Raw genomic sequence first — 22,977 nt, 5'->3', positions numbered from 1 at the left:
CTCGTCATGTTTCAATGGAGCCTATCTTGGACAAATGGTGGAGCATCCTTCTCTCCATTTTCAATGGACCCTAGCTTGGACAAGTGGTGGACCTTTGTTTCTCTCTATGTTTCAATAGAGTTAGCTTGGACAAGTGGTGGACCTTGGAACCAAACCCCCATGTAAAACCTATCATGGTCACTCCAAGTGGTAATAAAGAATAACCTTTAAGATGTAGCCTTATAGGTTGGACAAGTGGTGGACCTTAACACGCATATTCTTAATATAATGACATAGAGTGGAAAAGTGGTGAATCTTGAGACCAAACCACTCAGGCTACTACCAATAATAGCTTGGACAAGTGGTGGACCTTGAATGTAACCCCTCATCTACGACATATCGTGGGTTTAATGTTTTTCGATGGAGCCTAGCATCTTGGAGACATGGTGCACCTTGCTTCTCCTCATGTTTCAATGGAGCCTACTTGGACAAATGGTGGAGCATCCTTCTCTCCATGTTTCAATGGACCCTAGCTTAGACAAGGGGTGGACCTTTGCTTCTCTCTATGTTTCAATAGAGTTAGCTTGGACAAGTGGTGGACCTTGGAACCAAACCCCCATGTAAAACCTATCATGGTCACTCCAAGTGGTAATAAAGAATAACCTTTAAGATGTAGCCTTATAGGTTGGACAAGTGGTGGACCTTAACACCGCATATTCTTAATAAATGACATAGAGTGGAAAAGTGGTGAATCTTGAGACCAAACCACTCAGGCTACTAGCAATAATAGCTTGGACAAGTGGTGGACCTTGAATGTAAACCCCTCATCTACGACATATCGTGGGTTTAATGTTTTTCGATGGAGCCTAGCATCTTGGAGACATGGTGCAGCTTGCTTCTCGTCATGTTTCAATGGAGCCTACCTTGGACAAATGGTGGAGCATCCTTCTCTCCATGTTTCAATGGACCCTAGCTTAGACAAGGTGGTGGACCTTTGCTTCTCTCTATGTTTCAATAGAGTTAGCTTGGACAAGTGGTGGACCTTGGAACCAAACCCCCATGTAAAACCTATCATGGTCACTCCAAGTGGTAATAAAGAATAACCTTTAAGATGTAGCCTTATAGGTTGGACAAGTGGTGGACCTTAACACGCGCATATTCTTAATATAATGACATAGAGTGGAAAAGTGGTGAATCTTGAGACCAAACCACTCAGGCTACTACAATAATAGCTTGGACAAGTGTGGACCTTGAATGTAAACCCCTCATCTACGACATATCGTGGGTTTAATGTTTTTCGATGGAGCCTAGCATCTTGGAGACATGGTGCACCTTGATTCTCCTCATGTTTCAATGGAGCCTACCTTGGACAAATGGTGGAGCATCCTTCTCTCCATGTTTCAATGGACCCTAGCTTAGACAAGGGGTGGACTTTGCTTCTCTCTATGTTTCATGTTTCAATAGAGTTAGCTTGGACAAGTGGTGGACCTTGGAACCAAACCCCCATGTAAAACCTATCATGGTCACTCCAAGTAGTAATAAAGAATAACCTTTAAGATGTAGCCTTATAGGTTGGACAAGTGGTGGACCTTAAAGCGCATATTCTTAAATAATGACATAGAGTGGAAAAGTGGTGAATCTTGAGACCAAACCACTCAGGCTACTAGCAATAATAGCTTGGACAGTGTTGGACCTTGAATGTAAACCCCTCATCTACGACATATCGTGGGTTTAATGTTTTTCGATGGAGCCTAGCATCTTGGAGACATGGTGCACCTTGCTTCTCCTCATGTTTCAATGGAGCCTACCTTGGACAAATGGTGGAGCATCCTTCTCTCCATGTTTCAATGGACCCTAGCTTAGACAAGTGGTGGACCTTTGCTTCTCTCTATGTTTCAATAGAGTTAGCTTGGACAAGTGGTGGACCTTGGAACCAAACCCCATGTAAAACCTATCATGGTCACTCCAAGTAGTAAGAAAGAATAACCTTTAAGATGTAGCCTTATAGGTTGGACAAGTGGTGGACCTTAACACCCACATATTCTTAATAAAAGTGGTGAATCTTGAGACCAAACCACTCAGGCTACTAGCAATAATAGCTTGGACAAGTGGTGGACCTTGAATGTAAACCCCTCATCTACGAAATATCGTGGGTTTAATGTATTTCGATGGAGCCTAGCATCTTGGAGACATGGTGCAGCTTGCTTCTCGTCATGTTTCATGGAGCCTATCTTGGACAAATGGTGGAGCATCCTTCTCTCCATGTTTCAATGGACCCTAGCTTGGACAAGTGGTGGACCTTTGTTTCTCTCTATGTTTCAATAGAGTTAGCTTGGACAAGTGGTGGACCTTGGAACCAAACCCCCATGTAAAACCTATCATGGTCACTCCAAGTGGTAATAAAGAATAACCTTTAAGATGTAGCCTTATAGGTTGGACAAGTGGTGGACCTTAACACGCGCATATTCTTAATATAATGACATAGAGTGGAAAATGGTGAATCTTGAGACCAAACCACTCAGGCTACTAGCAATAATAGCTTGGACAAGTGTGGACCTTGAATGTAAACCCTCATCTACGACATATCGTGGGTTTAATGTTTTCGATGGAGCCTAGCATCTTGGAGACATGGTGCACCTTGCTTCTCCTCATGTTTCAATGGAGCCTACCTTGGACAAATGGTGGAGCATCCTTCTCTCCATGTTTCAATGGACCCTAGCTTAGACAAGGGTGGACCTTTGCTTCTCTCTATGTTTCAATAGAGTTAGCTTGGACAAGTGGTGGACCTTGGAACCAAACCCCATGTAAAACCTATCATGGTCACTCCAAGTAGTAAGAAAGAATAACCTTTAAGATGTAGCCTTATAGGTTGGACAAGTGGTGGACCTTAACACCCACATATTCTTAATAAAAGTGGTGAATCTTGAGACCAAACCACTCAGGCTACTAGCAATAATAGCTTGGACAAGTGGTGGACCTTGAATGTAAACCCCTCATCTACGAAATATCGTGGGTTTAATGTATTTCGATGGAGCCTAGCATCTTGGAGACATGGTGCAGCTTGCTTCTCGTCATGTTTCAATGGAGCCTATCTTGGACAAATGGTGGAGCATCCTTCTCTCCATGTTTCAATGGACCCTAGCTTGGACAAGTGGTGGACCTTTGTTTCTCTCTATGTTTCAATAGAGTTAGCTTGGACAAGTGGTGGACCTTGGAACCAAACCCCCATGTAAAACCTATCATGGTCACTCCAAGTGGTAATAAAGAATAACCTTTAAGATGTAGCCTTATAGGTTGGACAAGTGGTGGACCTTAACACGCACATATTCTTAATATAATGACATAGAGTGGAAAAGTGGTGAATCTTGAGACCAAACCACTCAGGCTACTAATAATAGCTTGGACAAGTGGTGGACCTTGAATGTAAACCCCTCATCTACGACATATCGTGGGTTTAATGTTTTTCGATGGAGCCTAGCATCTTGGAGACATGGTGCACCTTGCTTCTCCTCATGTTTCAATGGAGCCTACCTTGGACAAATGGTGGAGCATCCTTCTCTCCATGTTTCAATGGACCCTAGCTTAGACAAGGGGTGGACCTTTGCTTCTCTCTATGTTTCAATAGAGTTAGCTTGGACAAGTGGTGGACCTTGGAACCAAACCCCCATGTAAAACCTATCATGGTCACTCCAAGTAGTAAGAAAGAATAACCTTTAAGATGTAGCCTTATAGGTTGGACAAGTGGTGGACCTTAACACACATATTTTCTTAATAAAAGTGGTGAATCTTGAGACCAAACCACTCAGGCTACTAGCAATAATAGCTTGGACAAGTGGTGGACCTTGAATGTAAACCCCTCATCTACGAAATATCGTGGGTTTAATGTATTTCGATGGAGCCTAGCATCTTGGAGACATGGTGCAGCTTGCTTCTCGTCATGTTTCAATGGAGCCTATCTTGGACAAATGGTGGAGCATCCTTCTCTCCATGTTTCAATGGACCCTAGCTTGGACAAGTGGTGGACCTTTGCTTCTCTCTATGTTTCAATAGAGTTAGCTTGGACAAGTGGTGGACCTTGGAACCAAACCCCCATGTAAAACCTATCATGGTCACTCCAAGTGGTAATAAAGAATAACCTTTAAGATGTAGCCTTATAGGTTGGACAAGTGGTGGACCTTAACACGGCATATTCTTAATATAATGACATAGAGTGGAAAAGTGGTGAATCTTGAGACCAAACCACTCAGGCTACTAGCAATAATAGCTTGGACAAGTGGTGGACCTTGAATGTAAACCCCTCATCTACGAATATCGTGGGTTTAATGTATTTCGATGGAGCCTAGCATCTTGGAGACATGGTGCAGCTTGCTTCTCGTCATGTTTCAATGGAGCCTATCTTGGACAAATGGTGGAGCATCCTTCTCTCCATGTTTCAATGGACCCTAGCTTGGACAAGTGGTGGACCTTTGTTTCTCTCTATGTTTCAATAGAGTTAGCTTGGACAAGTGGTGGACCTTGGAACCAAACCCCCATGTAAAACTATCATGGTCACTCCAAGTGGTAATAAAGAATAACCTTTAAGATGTAGCCTTATAGGTTGGACAAGTGGTGGACCTTAACACGCGCATATTCTTAATATAATGACATAGAGTGGAAAAGTGGTGAATCTTGAGACCAAACCACTCAGGCTACTAGCAATAATAGCTTGGACAAGTGTTGGACCTTGAATGTAAACCCTCATCTACGACATATCGTGGGTTTAATGTTTTTCGATGGAGCCTAGCATCTTGGAGACATGGTGCACCTTGCTTCTCCTCATGTTTCAATGGAGCCTACCTTGGACAAATGGTGGAGCATCCTTCTCTCCATGTTTCAATGGACCCTAGCTTAGACAAGGGGTGGACCTTTGCTTCTCTCTATGTTTCAATAGAGTTAGCTTGGACAAGTGGTGGACCTTGGAACCAAACCCCCATGTAAAACCTATCATGGTCACTCCAAGTAGTAAGAAAGAATAACCTTTAAGATGTAGCCTTATAGGTTGGACAAGTGGTGGACCTTAACACCCACATATTCTTAATAAAAGTGGTGAATCTTGAGACCAAACCACTCAGGCTACTAGCAATAATAGCTTGGACAAGTGGTGGACCTTGAATGTAAACCCCTCATCTACGAAATATCGTGGGTTTAATGTATTTCGATGGAGCCTAGCATCTTGGAGACATGGTGCAGCTTGCTTCTCGTCATGTTTCAATGGAGCCTATCTTGGACAAATGGTGGAGCATCCTTCTCTCCATGTTTCAATGGACCCTAGCTTGGACAAGTGGTGGACCTTTGTTTCTCTCTATGTTTCAATAGAGTTAGCTTGGACAAGTGGTGGACCTTGGAACCAAACCCCCATGTAAAACCTATCATGGTCACTCCAAGTGGTAATAAAGAATAACCTTTAAGATGTAGCCTTATAGGTTGGACAAGTGGTGGACCTTAACACGCGCATATTCTTAATATAATGACATAGAGTGGAAAAGTGGTGAATCTTGAGACCAAACCACTCACGCTACTACCAATAATAGCTTGGACAAGTGTTGGACCTTGAATGTAAACCCCTCATCTACAACATATCGTGGGTTTAATGTTTTTCGATGGAGCCTAGCATCTTGGAGACATGGTGCACCTTGCTTCTCCTCATGTTTCAATGGAGCCTACCTTGGACAAATGGTGGAGCATCCTTCTCTCCATGTTTCAATGGACCCTAGCTTAGACAAGGGGTGGACCTTTGCTTCTCTCTATGTTTCAATAGAGTTAGCTTGGACAAGTGGTGGACCTTGGAACCAAACCCCCATGTAAAACCTATCATGGTCACTCCAAGTAGTAAGAAAGAATAACCTTTAAGATGTAGCCTTATAGGTTGGACAAGTGGTGGACCTTAACACCCACATATTCTTAATATAATGACTTAGAGTGGAAAAGTGGTGAATTTGAGACCCAAACCATTCAGGCTACTCCAATAATAGTTGGACAAGTTGTTGGACCTTGAATGTAAACCCCCATGTACAAAATAACGTGGGTTTAAGGTATTTCGATGGAGCTAGCATCTTGGAGACATGGTGCAGCTTGCTTCTCTTCATGTTTCAATGGAGTCTATCTTGGACAAATGGTGGAGCATCCTTCTCTCCATGTTTCAATAGACCCTAGCTTAGACAAGTGGTGGACCTTTGCTTCTCTCTATGTTTCAATAGAGTTAGCTTGGACAAGTGGTGGACCTTGGAACCAAACCCCATGTAAAACCTTTCATGGTCACTCCAAGTGGTCAGAAAGAATAACCATTAAGATATAGTCTTATAGGTTGGACAAGTGGTGGACACAGAGTGAAAAAGTGGTGAATCTTGAGACCAAACCCTCATGCTACTAGCGTTAATAGGTTGGACAACTGGTGGACCTTGAATGTAAACCTTCCATGTTTCAATAGAGTTAGCTTCGACAAATGGTGGAGCATCCTTCTCTCCATGTTTCAATGGAGCCTAGCTTGGACAAGTGGTGGACCTTTTGCTTCTCTCTATGAGAAGAATAAAGTTAGCTTGGATAAGTGGTGGACCTTGGAACCAAACCCCTATGTAAAACATATCATGGACATTTCAAGTGGTGAGAAAGAATACCCTTTAAGATATACCTTATAGGTTGGACAAGTGGTCGACCTTAACACCTAGATCTTCTTTATATAATGACATAGAGTGGAAAAGTGGTGAATCTTGAGACCAAACCACTCATGCTACTAGGGATAATAGCTTGGAAAAGTGACTGACCTTGACGTTAAACCCCACATGTAAACAATATCGTGGGTTTAAGGTATTTCAATGGATCCTAGAATCTTGGAGACATGGTGCAACTTGCTTCTTTTCATGTTTCAATGAAGCCTATCTTCCACCAATGGGGGATCATCCTTCTCTAAATGTCTCAGTGGAGCCTAGCTTGGACAAGTGGTGGACCTTTGCTTCTCTCTATGTTTCCATAGAGTTAGCTTGGACAAGTGGTGGACCTTGAAACCAAACCCCCATGTAAAACATATCATGGTCATTCCAAGTGGTGAGAAATAATACCCTTTAAGATCTAGCCTTATAGGTTGGACAAGTGGTCGACCTTAAACCTAGATCTTCATAATATAACGACATAGAGTGGAAAAGTGGTAAATCTTGAGACCAAACCACTCATGCTACTAAGAATAATAGTTGGACAAGTGGTGGACCTTGAATGTAAAACCCCCATGTACGAAAATATCATGGGTTTAAGGTATTTCAATGGAGCCTAGCATCTTGGAGACATGGTGCAGACCTTCATGTTTCAATGGAGCCTATCTTGGACAAATGGTGGAGCATCCTTCTCTCCATGTTTCAATGGAGCCTAGCTTGGACAAGTGGTGGACCTTTGCTTCTCTCTATGTTTCAATAGAGTTAGCTTGGACAAGTGGTGGGCCTTGGAACCAAACTCCCATGTAAAACCTATCTTGGTAACTCCAAGTGGTGAGAAAGAATAAAGTTTAAGATATAGCCTTATAGGTTGGACAAGTGGTGGACCTTAGCACCCAGATATTCTTAATAGAATGACATAGAGTGGAAAAATGGTGAATCTTGAGACCAAACCACTCATGCTACTAGAGATAATAGGTTGGACAAGTGGTGGACCTTGAATGTAAACCCCCCATGTACAAAATATCATGGGTTTGAGGTATTTCAATGGAGCCTAGCATCTTGGAGACATGGTGTAGCTTGCTTCTCTTCATGTTTCAATGGAGCGTATCTTGGACAAATGGTGGAGCATCCTTCTCTCCATGTTTCAATGGACCCTAGCTTGGACAAGTGGTGGACCTTTGATTCTCTCTATGTTTCAATAGAGTTAGCTTGGACAAGTGGTGGACCTTGAAACAAAACCCCCATGTAAAACCTATGCTGGTCACTCCAAGTGGTGAGAAAGAATAACCCTTAAGATATAGCCTTATAGGTTGGACAAGTGGTGGACCTTAACACCCAAATATTCTTAATATAATGACATAGAGTGAAAAAGTGGTGAATCTTGAGACCAAACCACTCATGCTACTAGCGTTAATAGGTTGGACAAGTGGTGGACCTTGAATGTAAACCCCCCATGTTTCAATAGAGTTAGCTTCGACAAATGGTAGAGGATCCTTCTCTCCATGTTTCAATGGAGCCTAGCTTGGACAAGTGGTGGACCTTTGTTTCTCTCTATGTTTCAATAGAGTTAGCTTGGACAAGTGGTGGACCTTGGAGCCAAACCCCCATGTAAAACATATCATGGACATTTCAAGTGGTGAGAAAGAATACCCTTTAAGATATACCCTTATAGGTTGGACAAGTGGTCGACCTTAACACCCAGATCTTCTTAACGTAATGACATAGAGTGGAAAAGTGGTGAATCTTGAGACCAAACCACTCATGCTACTAGAGATAATAGGTTGGACAAGTGGTGGACCTTGAATGTAAACTCCCCATGTACAAAATATCGTGGGTTTAAGGTATTTCAATGGATCTTAGCATCTTGGAGACATGGTGCAGCTTGCTTCTCTTCATGTTTCAATGGAGCCTATCTTGGACAAATGGTGGAGCATCCTTCTCTCCATGTTTCAATGGACCCTAGCTTAGACAAGTGGTGGACCTTTGCTTCTCTCTATGTTTCAATAGAGTTAGCTTGGACAAGTGGTGGAACTTGGAACCAAACCCCCATGTAAAACCTATCATGGTCATTCCAAGTGGTGAGAAAGAATACCCTTTAAGATATAGCCTTATAGGTTGGACAAGTGGTGGACCTTAACACCCAGATCTTCTTAATATAATGACATAGAGTGGAAAAGTGGTGAATCTTGACATCAAACCACTCATGCTACTAGTGATAATAGGTTGGACAAGTGGTGGACCTTGAATGTAAACCCCCCATGTACGAAATATCATGGGTTTAAGATATTTCAATGGAGCCTAGCATTTTGGAGACATGGTGCAGCTTGCTTCTCTTCATGTTTCAATCAAACCTGGCTTGGACAAATGGTGGAGCATCCTTCTCTCCATGTTTCAATGGAGCCTAGCTTGGACAAGTGGTGGACCTTTGATTCTCTCTATGTTTCAATAGAGTTAGCTTGGACAAGTGGTGGACCTTGGAACCATACCCCTATGTAAAACCCATCATGTGCATTCCAAGTGGTGGTAAATAATACCATTTAAGATATAGCCTTATAGGTTGGACAAGTGGTGGACCTTAACACCCAGATCTTCTTAATATAATGACATAGAGTGGAAAAGTGGTGAATCTTGAGACCAAACCACTCATGCTACTAGGGATAATAGGTTGGACAAGTGGTGGACCTTGAATTTAAACCCCACATATACAAAATATCATGGGTTTAAGGTATTTCAATGGAGCCTAGCATCTCAAAGACATGGTGCATCTTGCTTCTCTTCATGTTTCAATGGAGCCTATTTTGGACAAATGGTGGAGCATCCTTCTCTCCATGTTTCAATGGACCCTAGATTGGACAAGTGGTGGACCTTTGCTTCTCTCTATGTTTCAATATAGTTAGCCTATATTAGACAATTAGTAGACCTCGAATCTCTCCATGTTGTCTAGAGCTGAGCTTGGACAAGTGGTGGACCTTACTTCTCCCTTCCCTTAGTTTACTAGCTTAAATGATCACTATGTATACTTGCTTAGATCTAGCTTGAACAAGTGGTGGAACTTGTATTCACACAAACTTAATCCATTACAAAAAAGTATATGTTAAAATAACATTTGGTTTTTTTTGTTTCAGGAAAGATGGCTCCAAAAAAACAGGTTGCAAGGGTTGCTGTCTCAGTTGACTATACTTGCAATGATCTTAGGAAATGGTATTTGGACATACATGGTATAGAGGGTGCACAATTTCATAAGGTGCATCTATTTATTGCCAAAAAGGAGAATGACAGCTTGTTTGAAGATGTTGGACAAGTTGTGGAAGCATCTGTCTCTGTAGTTGATAGTCATCCAGAGGTGGAATGCATTGACATTCTAGTTCCAATGAATCTAGAATTTCAACTATCTCCAGGAGCATATGCATTGGAGCGCATGTCTAGAAACAAAGAAGAGACAATGTTTTCTCGAGGATGGAAGTTTGCAGAATCAAATCCAAATATCACAGCAGATCAACTTCAAAGCTCCATCATTGCCACACTACAACGAAAAAAGGTGAAAGCTTCACGACCACCATCCACAAAGAAGCAAGCAAAAGTGCAGAAAGTAGAAGCTAAGCGAACTAGTTCCATTTTGGATGTAGACAAGGCATCTTTGGCATCCTCATCAACAGAGGGTTCAATGTCAAAGATGAGAATTGTGGATCCAGATGTTTTAGAAGCTGAGGCCATGAAAGGACAAGAAAAAGATACAGGTGGAATGAATAAGTACATAAATTATTTTCCTTTCCAATATAGGGAATTTGATATCCCTATTCAAAATTGTTGGCTTGCTCCTGATCACTATAATGCACGTATTATGGATAAAAAAACACGCTGAAAGTGTGTTATTTGGATTTTCACGGAGTACGACCAAGCCTGCAGCATGTGCATATTTGATGCCTGTTCGAAATGCAAAATCAAAGAAGGGGACTCCTTTGGCAGTAGAAGAGGTAGAGGAGCAAAAAATTAAAGATTATCATTATTGGATTCTTGATGGGCAGCATTCAATCTATGCTGCAAAAGTTTTGCTTCACAATGAACAAAACAACAAAGAGATCTTTGAAAGACTGATTAGCGTGTATAAATTTAGAAAGGCTCGCATTGTTGTGAATGCTCCTCCATTTGTTGCAACTGCTATATCTGCCATTGCAAATGAGGAGGCTCAGGCATTGTATGTCAAGCAACCTTACAGCCAAATATTGAGACATTTACGGAGTCAATGGATCTTCTCAGGACGACCACCAAAGGCAGCAAGTGGAATTGCAGAGGGACATGCATCTCGTGCCGGATGGGATGTAAGTTATTTTCTTTGTCTTTTTGATAGTGTTTAATTAACAAATCTTGCTCAATAGTTTAATTATTTCTCTATTTCTTTTTAGGCTTTTCTTCGATTGGCAAGAATGAGTGCAGCAGCAAGTTGGATTGCTAAACAGGCACACATGGTCACGTACTCTGATTTAGTTTATGATTGCTGGATAGAAATCATTGAAAATCTAGAAGAGGAGAATAAGAAACCCCCAACAACTGTATTTAGATACCTTTGTGGCCTTGAGGAATCAGAGGTAAAGACTATTCAAGAAGAGATTAGAGATGAGAAGATTTTACTGTCAAAGAGTGCAAAGGATGGTGATGCAACTGACATGTATGATCGAATCAAGCAGTTGAAGCAAGACAAATTGATTCAAGATGCACTTCTTGAAGGCTTCAACAATTTGAATGAGTCTTCACCATGTAAAGACTGGGAGGAGGTGGTCAAAATGTATAACATCAATGATGTTGTTTATAAAACAATTTTAATGCTATGCGAGGAATGGATCAGATCTAGTTTGACGCGTGGAACAAAGAAAATGGCTTTTCCAGATGGAGCAATAAAATACATGCAATGGGCAATTCACCTTCAAAAGGAGAAAACTGAGCCTAGAGATTTGCCATGGTCAATCTATGTGGTGAGCCTACAAATGGAAGGCAATCTCTACTTGATGCGCCACTTCAATAATAAAGTGCCTATTGGCTTATGTGTTTTAGATATGACAAAAAACGTTGGAGGCAATTTGAAGTGGAGTGAGGAGACATTTAACAATGCTTTGGATGGGATCTTGGCTATTGCTGGAGGGTCAACAGATCCTGGATTTGTCTTTTTCTGGATTTCACTAACTTCACAAAATTGCAATGTGCCTTTCACGCCATGGGAGATAATCTGAGCTACCATTGTTGTGGTGCATTGCATCACTTTCCATCAGCTCCTTGCAAAGGAGCAATTCAATTCCTAACAGTTATTGCCTTCTTGGGACAAGGCAATGCATTTGAAGACCTGAGAAGAAGATCAGAGGAACATCCCATGCCAATTGATTGTTCTCTTCTTCAAGTAGCAGATAACGATATGTCAGATTTGCAATATTTGGAGGCCAAAAAAAGAGCTTTGGTCAAGCACTACATTCGTACATATTGTTTTGAAGACCGCAAGCTTGTTGATGTTTTTGGTGATGGCTCCTTGGTTGCACAAGAAGGAATACAACAGAAAAAAGAAGTTATCTGCTTAATTGATAGTGTGGAGGAGGCAAAAAGCGTGGAGACCATGCTGCTAGACTTTGTTAAGTCTCATGAAGATATAGAAAAATGGGCTGGACTTCAACAATCCACTTCGCAATCAGGCGACATTGTGCCTGTTACAGAGGAGTGCTCTCCACAAAGAGAAGAAGAACAACAACAACACCATCCTCTGTCAATGGAGGACTTTTTGGAAATGGAGACACGTATGTTTTGAGTTTCTTGTGCATGTTAGTGTTTCTTGTTACTGATTTGATACTCTTAATGTTAGATTTTGCTTTATATAGTATTGATTGAGTTTGTATTTTTTATCTCAAGCATTCAAGGTTTGAATGTAAATAGTAAATTACTTGAGTTTTTGAATGGTGGATCTGTAGACTAAAACTATAACATTTAATACTCACAAAGACTTAATTACTTAAGAGCTTGAACTCAATAAGTTTTGGACCTTTTATCAATACCCCTTGATATGATACATTAGATCGTAGCATGGTTAAATGGTGATGCTTCATAAATTGAACCTAGCTTAGACAGGTGCTGGAGCCTAAATTTAAACTAACCTTGCTAGAAGGGAGCTTATGTTTGGACTTTGAGAACTAGCATAAGTAATCAATTAGAGCATAGATTAGACATGTGGTGGTGGCCGGCCTTAGAGACCAAAATCTTAATGAGCTTGGAAAGGTATTTAAGTACTGCAATTTACTTAGTTTTAGTACTCATTAAATGCATAGCTTGACAAAAGGTGGACCTTACATGGATCCTAATTTCAAGAGGTGTGGTAGACCTTCAAAACAAGCTCATATAGCTTGGACATGTGGTAGACCTTGCATGAAGACTAGTTTAGACAAGTGTGGTACACCTTGTAACCAACACCCATTTGTTATATTAGCTTGGACAAGTGGTGGACCTTGCTTTTATGTTTCAATGGAGCATATTTTGGACAGGTGGTAGACCTTGTTTCTCTCCATGCTTCAATGGAGAGAAACTTTAGCTTGGACAAGTGGTGGACCTTGTTTTTATGTTTTAAAGGAGCATATTTCGGACAAGTGGTAGACATAGTTTCTCTCCATGGTTCAATGGAACCCACCTTAGACAAGTGAAGTACCTTGAAACCAAACCCCCATAATACAACCTACTAAATAGGTTGGAAAATTGGTGGGATATGAAACCATCCATGATAGAGCATAGTATAGGTGAAAACGTAGTGGTCCTTATATCAATTACCCATGCATAGCTTGGACAAGTGGTGGACCTTGATTCTCTCTATGTTTCAATGGATCCTATCTTGGACTAGAGATATATCTTACTTAGTTCCATGCTTCAATGGATTGTAGCTTGGATAAGGAGTGGAACTTCAAACAAAACTCCACAGCATAGCATATATTAACAATTCATGGGTTTTATAGAGATTGTCTTGCCTATTTTGGAGAGTTGGTACACCTTTATTCTCCATTCTTCAATGGATCTGAGGTTGGACAAGCGGAGCTGGAGAAGTGGTCAACCTTAAAATGAAACCTCCCATGCTACAACCCATCATAGATCGTATATGTAGTGGACCTTGAAACTCTTTTATGTCCCTAGCTTAGAGAAGCATTGCACTCTTGATTATCTCCATACATGAAGGCAAGGTTGGACAAGTGGTGGACCTTCAAACCAGAATCTCTATGCAATAATAGGCAAGTGGTGGAGCTTGTTTTCTCCATGTTCCAATGGAGCCTAGCTTAGACAAACAATGGAGCTTGCTTCTCTCCATGTTTCAATGGATCCTAGCTTAGAAAAGTGGTGGAGCTTTGCTTCTCTCCATGTTCCAATGGACCATAGCTTAGACAAGTGGTAGACCTTGAAAAACACCCCCGTATACAACATATTATGGGGTTTTCATGTTTCAATGGCTCCTAGCTTGGACAAATGGTAGAGCTTGCTTCTCTTTATGTTTCAATGGATCCAATCTTAGCCAAGGGGTGGACCTTGAAACAAGAATCCCCCCCCCCCCATGTACAACGTATTATGGGTTTTGAAAGCACTGGGAGAAAATAATAGCTTTGATAAGTGGTGGACCTTGCTTCTCTCCATGCTTCAATGGAGCCGAGGTTGGACACATGTTGGAGAGAAGATGGTTGCCCATGAAATAAGACCATGCATGCTATAATCAATCATATGTTGTACACATGGTGGACCTTGCAATTGTTTTATATGCCTAACTTGGACAAGTGGAGGACCCTTGATTACCTCCAGATATCAACAACAAGCCAAGTTTGGACAAGTGTAGTACCACCAAACCAGAATCTATATGCTACAATAGAGTATAGGTAGGACACGCGATGAACCTTGATATCAAACCATCCATGCTACTAGAGATGATAGGTTTCACATGTGGTGGAACCTTGTATCAATGTTCTATGTGTAGTTTTTGACTAGTGATAGACCTTGAAACTAATCCCTCTAGGCTACAAGAAAAAAGAGATGGATGAGGAGGCTAGACTACTTTTGTTGCATCAATGCATCCCATGTTACCACATACTATAGGGTTCTTGGATAAGTGTTGGATCTTGTGTCAATGCTCCATGTCTAGCTTGGACAAGTGGTGGACCTTGGTTCTCTCTATGCTTCAAATGGGCAATAGATTGGAGACACAGTGGCCTTTTTTTTCCAATGATTTTATTTTTTGGAAACCTTGGAGGCACCATGTAAGAGGCACTCTAAGTCTTCCATACAATGGACCTATTGGACTATAAAATAATGATATCTTTCTTTGATATTGTCATTATTTTATGCATAATATTTTCTTCTTTTTGCAGACACAAAGGAGTTAAGTGATATAAAAACTAGATGTATTTCACACTATGATTGGCATGAAGATCCTTTTGGGACACCAACTTTTCCTATTCCCAAAGATGTAATTTTCCATATTAACGGTGTGGATTTTGAAGTGCGACTTTCATGTATTGAAGGAGCTGGTTATGGGCTATTTGTGCATACTACCCTGGAAAGTGGTTTGACTATTCTAAACTATGGAGGGCATAAGTATAGATTTCAAGACTGGAAAAAGATATGCAAAATATTTCCAAGAGCTTATAAATATTCTCTTCTAGAGGATCCAAACATAGAAGAAGAGGAAGATCAATCATACATTATTGGTTGTGTAGAAGAAGGAAACGTGTCGGGCTATATAAATAGTTCTCACAGTACAAATGTCTGTCCCAACGTACGCTATACATTTGATCCAAATTTTCCACCTTGGCATAAATGCACCTCTTCACACATCAAGTCAGAAGAATATGGCCATGTATGCATTGAGACTATTTGTCAAGTTGAAGCAGGAGAAGAGTTGTTTGCTGACTATAACTTTACTTGACATTGTAAAGTATTGTACATGGATGGAAATCTCAAGTACATGCATCATTTTCATTTTTCATGGATGAAATCTCAAGTGAATATAACATTTGATTATTGTTTAGTTTATGCTCAACGAGAATCTAGAGTGCTCTTATGCTTTGTGTGTTGTCTAACATATTTGACTACCTTGGCCATAGAATCTTGATTCTACTCTAGATTTGTGATAAATCTTACCAAAATTTAATCAATGTCTAGGTTGGACAAGTGGTGGGGCTTCAAACATTACTGTCTTAAACAAGTGGAGTTATCTTACTTGAATAAGTGGTGGCCTTTGAATCCAAATCTAAGCCAAATCTCTAATTATTTTCTTGTAGTCTAGGTTGGACATTTGGTGGACCTTGTATCCATGTTTCCTCAACAAGGGTGGCTTTTAGTTTTCACTTTAAGTACTCATCTTTAATAAAGTGTAGGATGGAAAATGTTGAGTTAGTAGATTGTATTTTAGACAAGTGGTGTTTGGTGTACGAATGCTGAAAATGGTTGCAAGGATTCTAACAACGACTTTACCTTAAATAAATTTCTTACTAGGAGTTCTACATATAAATATGGTGAATAAAATTCTAGTGGTTTTGAGATACCATTTGTGTGTGTGTTTTCTTAGATTCACAAACTGGGATGGATAATGCTCCTATGGTTCAGTCAACAACTATAGAATCCATAGATTCTATGGTTTCTAAAGTGCCCAAGATGGATGATATTTCTATACTAGAGTCTAGTGTTGTGCAACTTGAGCAAGCTTCCAATAATGAGAACCAAGAAATCGATGCTTCAAAAATGCAACATACATCAAAAGAGACTGAAAAGTCCACTCACGAGCTATTGCCAATTGGTACTACGTCATGTAGCGTAGATGTTGAGAAATCCATGCTTACAATTATATTGGATTTAAATGGTCTATTGTTGAAACGTTCCCCTCAACCATCCTCACACCACAACTCAGTGCAAATGGATTCAAAAAGATATATTATACTCAGGCCAGGTTGCATCCAATTCTTGAAGACTATTTTACAAAGGTTTAATGTTGCAATTTGGTCGACAGCTACTAGGAATAATGTGTATCAAATCCTTGCAGCACTAAACAACTTAGCTGAGGATACATTGCCTTTCTTTGCAATTTGGTCGCAAGATGTTTGCTACACCGCTCAAACTCAAAAATTGTTTAGACCCGACAATCCAAACGTTGAGGCAATGTTCAAGCCTCTAGCCAAAATTGCCATGGGGTTTGAATGTGATCCACAAAGAACAGTGCTTATTGATGACTCTCCTTACAAGGGATGTATTTCACCAGCAAACAATTGCATTTTTCCACCACAATTTGATGCTGAGAAGATGGTTGACAATATGCTCTTGGAGGAGCTACTGCCATACTTGATTCAGCTTGATGAGAGAAGGGATGTGCGTGATTTAATTGCTTCTAATCGTTATGGACAACCTATAGTGACAAATGATAGTGAATACAAACAAATCATGGAGTATTGGAAGCAGAAAAATGATGTTTGGTCAGCTAAGGTGTTCTTTACAAGAAGAATACCACCTGCAAAAGGTGACAGAGATGAAACTATCATTGAAGATGCAAGTGACACAAGCCACCGCAATGAAATGAGAAGAGCCCAAATACAAGAGATCTTGGCAAAGGAGCGTACACCCATTGAAAGCATGAAGGCGTCACAATTGACCACTTTAGCTAGGCAATTGGGTTGTAACACAAAAGGAGTTTTGAAGGCAACCACAGCAAAGGCTTATATAAATAAGGTGAAAGCTGAGAACAATCTTCTAAGGCTGGATAGAAAGCAACCCTAAGGTACTAGTGACATGTCATATATTCTTGATACACATGCTTGAACACTCATGTGCATGGTATCTAACAAATCTTTCTTTTTATTCCTTCTTGCAGGATCTTACAAAGGATACTACTAGATGGAGCTCAATCAATAGAGATTTTGATATTTTTGCTCAAAATAATGAAGCAGTCACCTACATTTTTTGTTTTTATCAGACTTTATTTTAGTTTGTAATCATCAAATGAAATGAAAAGTATCCTTCTTATTAAGATTGTTGATCTTTTTCTTGTTCAAACCTTTCAATTGTGATTTATAGTTTTGTTAGCATGAGATTGTGCTTTTTTAGTTTGAAAAAAACTGTCAAAGATCCAAGTCTTTTTGGCTTTACTTAAGTTATTAATTGTGAAAGATCCAAGTCTTTTTGCTTTACTTAAGTTATTGATTGCCTATGTAATAGTCCTTAAAACAATATCGGATGGCTTTCTTGCTCCCATGTCTCACATTGGTCTTTAGGTAAGACAAGTGGTGACCTTGAAAGTATGGTCTCATATCTCGATCAAGTGAAGAGACATGAAGCTTAAATATCACTACTATGTATCTAGTGTTAAACTCCATCGAGACAAAGACTAGATAGCCAAATTGCAGTCGAGTTTAAGTGAAAAATCCATTTGAGCTAAGGTAAAACTTATAGTGCCTCATTTTTCTAGGATTCTACCCCATCAAGGAAGTTAGAATCTAGCACAAACCAATTAAGACTCTTTTGGAGCCTAGATAGGACAATTCGTGGAACTTATGAAACTTATTATTGAGTTAGAGTCTAGTTTAGATAAGCAAAAGATCTTCAAACCAGCACTTGACTTTCTTACTATTCAATATTCAAAGTCCCTTGAGGCTAACAAATTACATACCCACTTGTAACCTAACTAATGAGTAATTATATAGATCTAAGCAAGTATATATAATGAGTCTTCAAACTAATAATCCAAGGGAAGAGAGTAGCAAGGTCCACTACTTGTCCAAGCTCAGCTCTAGACAACATAGAAAGATGCTAGTTCTACTAATTGTCTAATTATAGGCATGGAGAAATGATAGAAGGTTGACCACTTGTCCAACCTATCATCTCTAGTAAGATGGGAGGTTTGGCCTTAAGATTCACCATGTAACCAACCTATACATCATTGTATTATGAAGAGTAAAAAAGCAAAGCTCCACCACTTGTCCAAGCTAGTTCTAAAATCCACATGGAGATAAGCAAGCTCCACCATTTGTCGAATCTCTCTTCCATTAAAACATGAAAAAACTCATCTATGTTGTACAGGGGGACTTTTTTCCAAGGTCCACCACTTGTCCAAGCTAGGATCCCTAGTAGCACGAGTGGTTTGGTCTCAAGATACACCACTTGTACACTCTATGTCATTATATTAAGAAGAACTATGTATTAAGGTCCACCACTTGTCCAACCTATAAGGTTATATCTTAAATGGTATCCTTTCTCACCACTTGAAATGCCCATGATATGTTTTACACGGGGGTTTCATTCCAAGGTCCACCACTTGTCCAAGCTAACTCTATTCAAACATAGAGAGAAGCAAAGGTCCACCACTTGTCCAAGCTAACTCTATTCAAACATAGAGAGAAGCAAAGGTTCACCACTTGTCAAAGCTAGGCTCCGTTGAAGTATGGAGAGAAGTAACCTCCATCATTTTTCCAAGATAGGTGCCATTCAAACATGGAAAGAATCAAGATCTACCATGTCTCCGAGATTCTAGGCTCCATTGAAACACCCTAAAACCATGATATTTTGTACATGGGGTGTTTACATTCAAGGTCTACCACTTCTCTAACGTATTATACCTAGTAGCATGAGTGATTTGGTCTTAAGATTCACCACTTATCCACTCTATGTCATTATATTAAGAATAACTGGGTGTTAAGGTCCACCACTTGTCCAACCTATAAGGGTATATCTTAAATGGTATCCTTCACCACTTGTCAAGGTCCATCACCACTTTTCCAACCTATAAGGTTATATCTTGAATGATATTTTTCTCATCACTTGTAATGTCCATGCTATGTTTTACAAAGGGGTTTTGTTCCAAGACCCACCACTTGTCCAGCTAACTCCATTAAAACATAGAGAGAAGCAAAGGTCCACCACTTGTCCAAGATAGGCTCCATTGAAACATGGAGAGAAGGATGATCCACCATTTCTCCAAGATAGGTTCCATTGAAACATTGAGAGAAGCAATCTCCACCATGTCTCCAAGCTAGGCTCCATTGAAATACCCTAAACCCATAATTTTGTACATGAGGGGTTTACATTCAAGGTCCACCACTTGTCCAACCTATTATCCCTAGTAGCAAGAGTGGTTTGGTCTCAAGATTCACCACTTGTACACTCTATGTCATTATATTAAGAAGAAATATGTGTTAAAGTCCACCACTTGTCCAGCCTATAAGGTTATATTTTAAATAGTATCCTTTCTCACCACTTGAAATGCCCATGATATGTTTTACATGGGGGTTTCATTCCAAGGTCCACCACTTGTCCAAGCTAACTCTATTAAAACATATAGAGAAAGAAAGGTCCACCACTTGTCCAAGCTAGGCTCATTGAAACATGGAGAGAAGGAACCTCCACTGTTTCTCCTAGATAGGCTCCATTGAAACATGGAGAGAAATAAGCTCCACCATGTCTCCAAGTTGCTAGGCTCCATTGAAATACCCAATACCCATAATTTTTTGTACATGGGGGGTTTACATTCAAGGTTCACCACTTGTCCAACCTATTATCCCTAGTAGGTTTGGTCTCATGATTCACCACTTGTCCACTCTATGTCATTATATTAAGAGGAATTAGGTGTTAAGGTCCACCACTTGTCCAACCTATAATGTTATAGCTTGAATGGTATTTTTTCTCACCACTTGTAATGCCCATGACATGATTTACATGGGGGTTTTGTTCCAAGGTACACCACTTGTCCAAGATAAATCTATTGAAACATAGAGAGAAACAAAGGTCCACCACTTTTCCAAGCTAGGCTGCATTGAAACATGGACCTTAATACCAAATTATTTCTAGTAGCATGAGTGATATTTTGTACATGGGGCGTTTACATTCAAGGTCCACCACTTGTCCAACCTATTTCCCTAGTAGGTTTGGTCCCAATTTCACCACTTATCCACTCTATGTCATTATATTAAGAATAATTGGGTGTTAAGGTCCACCACTTGTCCAACCTATAAGGTTATATATTGAATGGTATTTTTTCTCACCACTTGTAATGCCCATGATATGTTTTACATGGGGTTTTTGTTCCAAGGTCCACCACTTTTCCAAGATAACTCTATTCAAACATAGAGAGAAACAAAGGTCCACCACTTGTCCAAGCTAGGCTCCATTGAAACATGGAGAGAATGATGCTGCACCATTTATCCAAGATAGGCTGCATTGAAACATGGAGAGAAGCAAGCTTTACCATGTTTCCAAGCTAGGCTCCATTGAAACACTCTAGGGGGTTTTATTTCAAGGCCCACCACTTGTTTAACCTATTATCCCTAGTAGCATGAGTGGTTTGGTTTCAAGATTCACCACTTGTACACTCTATGTCATTATATTGTGTTAAGGTCCACCACTTGTCCAACCTATAAGGTTATATCTTAAATGGTATCCTTTCTCGCCACTTGAAATGCCCATGATATGTTTTACATGGGAGTTTCATTCCAAGATCCACCACTTGTCCAAGCTAACCATATTCAAACATAGAGAGAAACAAAGGTCCACGACTTGTCCAAGCTAGGCTCCATTTGAAACATGGAGAGAAGGAACCTCCACCATTTCTCCTAGATAGGCTCCATTAAAACATGGAGAGAAGTAAGTTCCACCATGTCTCCAAGATGCTAGGCTCCATTGAAATACGCAAAACCCATGATATTTTGTACATGGGTGATTTACATTCAAGGTCAACCATTTCTCCAACCTATTATCCCTAGTAGGTTTGGTCTCACAATTCACCACTTTTCCACTATATGTCATTATAATAAGAGGAATTGGGTGCTAAGGTCCACCACTTGTCCAGCCTATAAGGTTATACCTTGAATGGTATTTTTTCTCACCACTTGTAATGCCCATGACATGCTTTACATGGGGGTTTTGTTCCAAGGTTCACCACTTGTCCAAGCAAATTCTATTGAAACATAGAGAGAAACAAAGGTCCACCACTTTTCCAAGCTAGGCTCCATTGAAACATGGACCTTAATACCAAATTATTCCTAGTAGCATGAGTAATATTTTGTACATGGGGGGTTTGCATTCAAGGTCCACCACTTGTCCAACGTACTTTTCCTAGTAGGTTTGGTCGCAAGATTCACCACTTGTCCACTCTATGTCATTATATTAATAATAATTGGGTGTTAAGGTCCACCACTTTTCCAACCTATAAGGTTATATATTGAATGGTATTTTTTCTCACCACTTGTAATGTCCATGATATGTTTTACATGGGGATTTTGTTCCAAGGTCCACCACTTGTCCAAGCTAAATCTGTTCAAACATAGAGAGAAACAAACGTGCACCACTTGTCCAAGGTAGGCTCCATTGAAACATGGAGAGAATGATGCTCCACCATTTATCCAAGATAGACTCCATTGAAACATGGAGAGAAGTAAGCTCCACCATGTTTCCAAGATGCTAGAGTCCATTGAAATACCCAAAACCCCTGATACTTTGTACATGGGGGGTTTACATTCAAGGTCCACCACTTGTCCAACCTATTATCCCTAGTAGCATGAGTGGCTTGGTCTCAGGATTCACCACTTGTCCACTCTATATCATTATATTAAGAAAAATTGGGTTTCCATATCTAAATGGATCTTTGCTTGGATAAGTGGTAGACCTTGAGACCTAAATACCCATTCTACACTAGAGCATTGGTTAAGCCTTATACACTTCAAGCATACCTTTAACAACAAGTAGTAGTTATTAGTTGACTTAAGTCTAGTTGAACTCCATGGTATTGAGACTAAGAGAGAGTGTAGCATAAAAAAGAGTCAGGATTTTAATTTGACTTTCTTTCTATTAATGAGTAGATCATAGATGGATTTTGGTATCTAATAAAACCTTAGGGTAGACAATGTAAAACTCATGTCTATTGTTGTGTTTGCATTAAGTGTTCTTGTTCTTTAATTTCAGAACCATTACAGAAAAATGGATTGGCTATATGCTGGCATAAATTGAAGAAAACTATTGAATTACCCATCCAACCTCCTCCAAGACCTTGTCCAAGGAATGAATCACCTCCTTATCACCTACCACTTGCTTTCAAGGACATCAAAAGAGTACTTATCTTGGATCTAGAGGGGTTACTTCTCAAGACAGTTGAAATGAAACATGGAGATTCTATGCCATCTTGGGCTCAACACATGCGACTTGTGGAGGACAAAGATGAAGTTTATCATGTGGTGCGACCAGACGCACAAAGTTTTTTGGATTTTTGTGCTGAATACTTTGAGCTATGGATATGGAGTTGCTATAACTTAACAAGGGTGCAACGCATCACACAAAAGTG

Source organism: Adiantum capillus-veneris, chromosome 22, assembly GCF_014529385.1.
Source record: "Adiantum capillus-veneris isolate H3 chromosome 22, ASM1452938v2, whole genome shotgun sequence".
Taxonomy (NCBI): Eukaryota; Viridiplantae; Streptophyta; class Polypodiopsida; order Polypodiales; family Pteridaceae; genus Adiantum; species Adiantum capillus-veneris.
Note: the sequence above shows the minus strand (reverse complement) of the source record.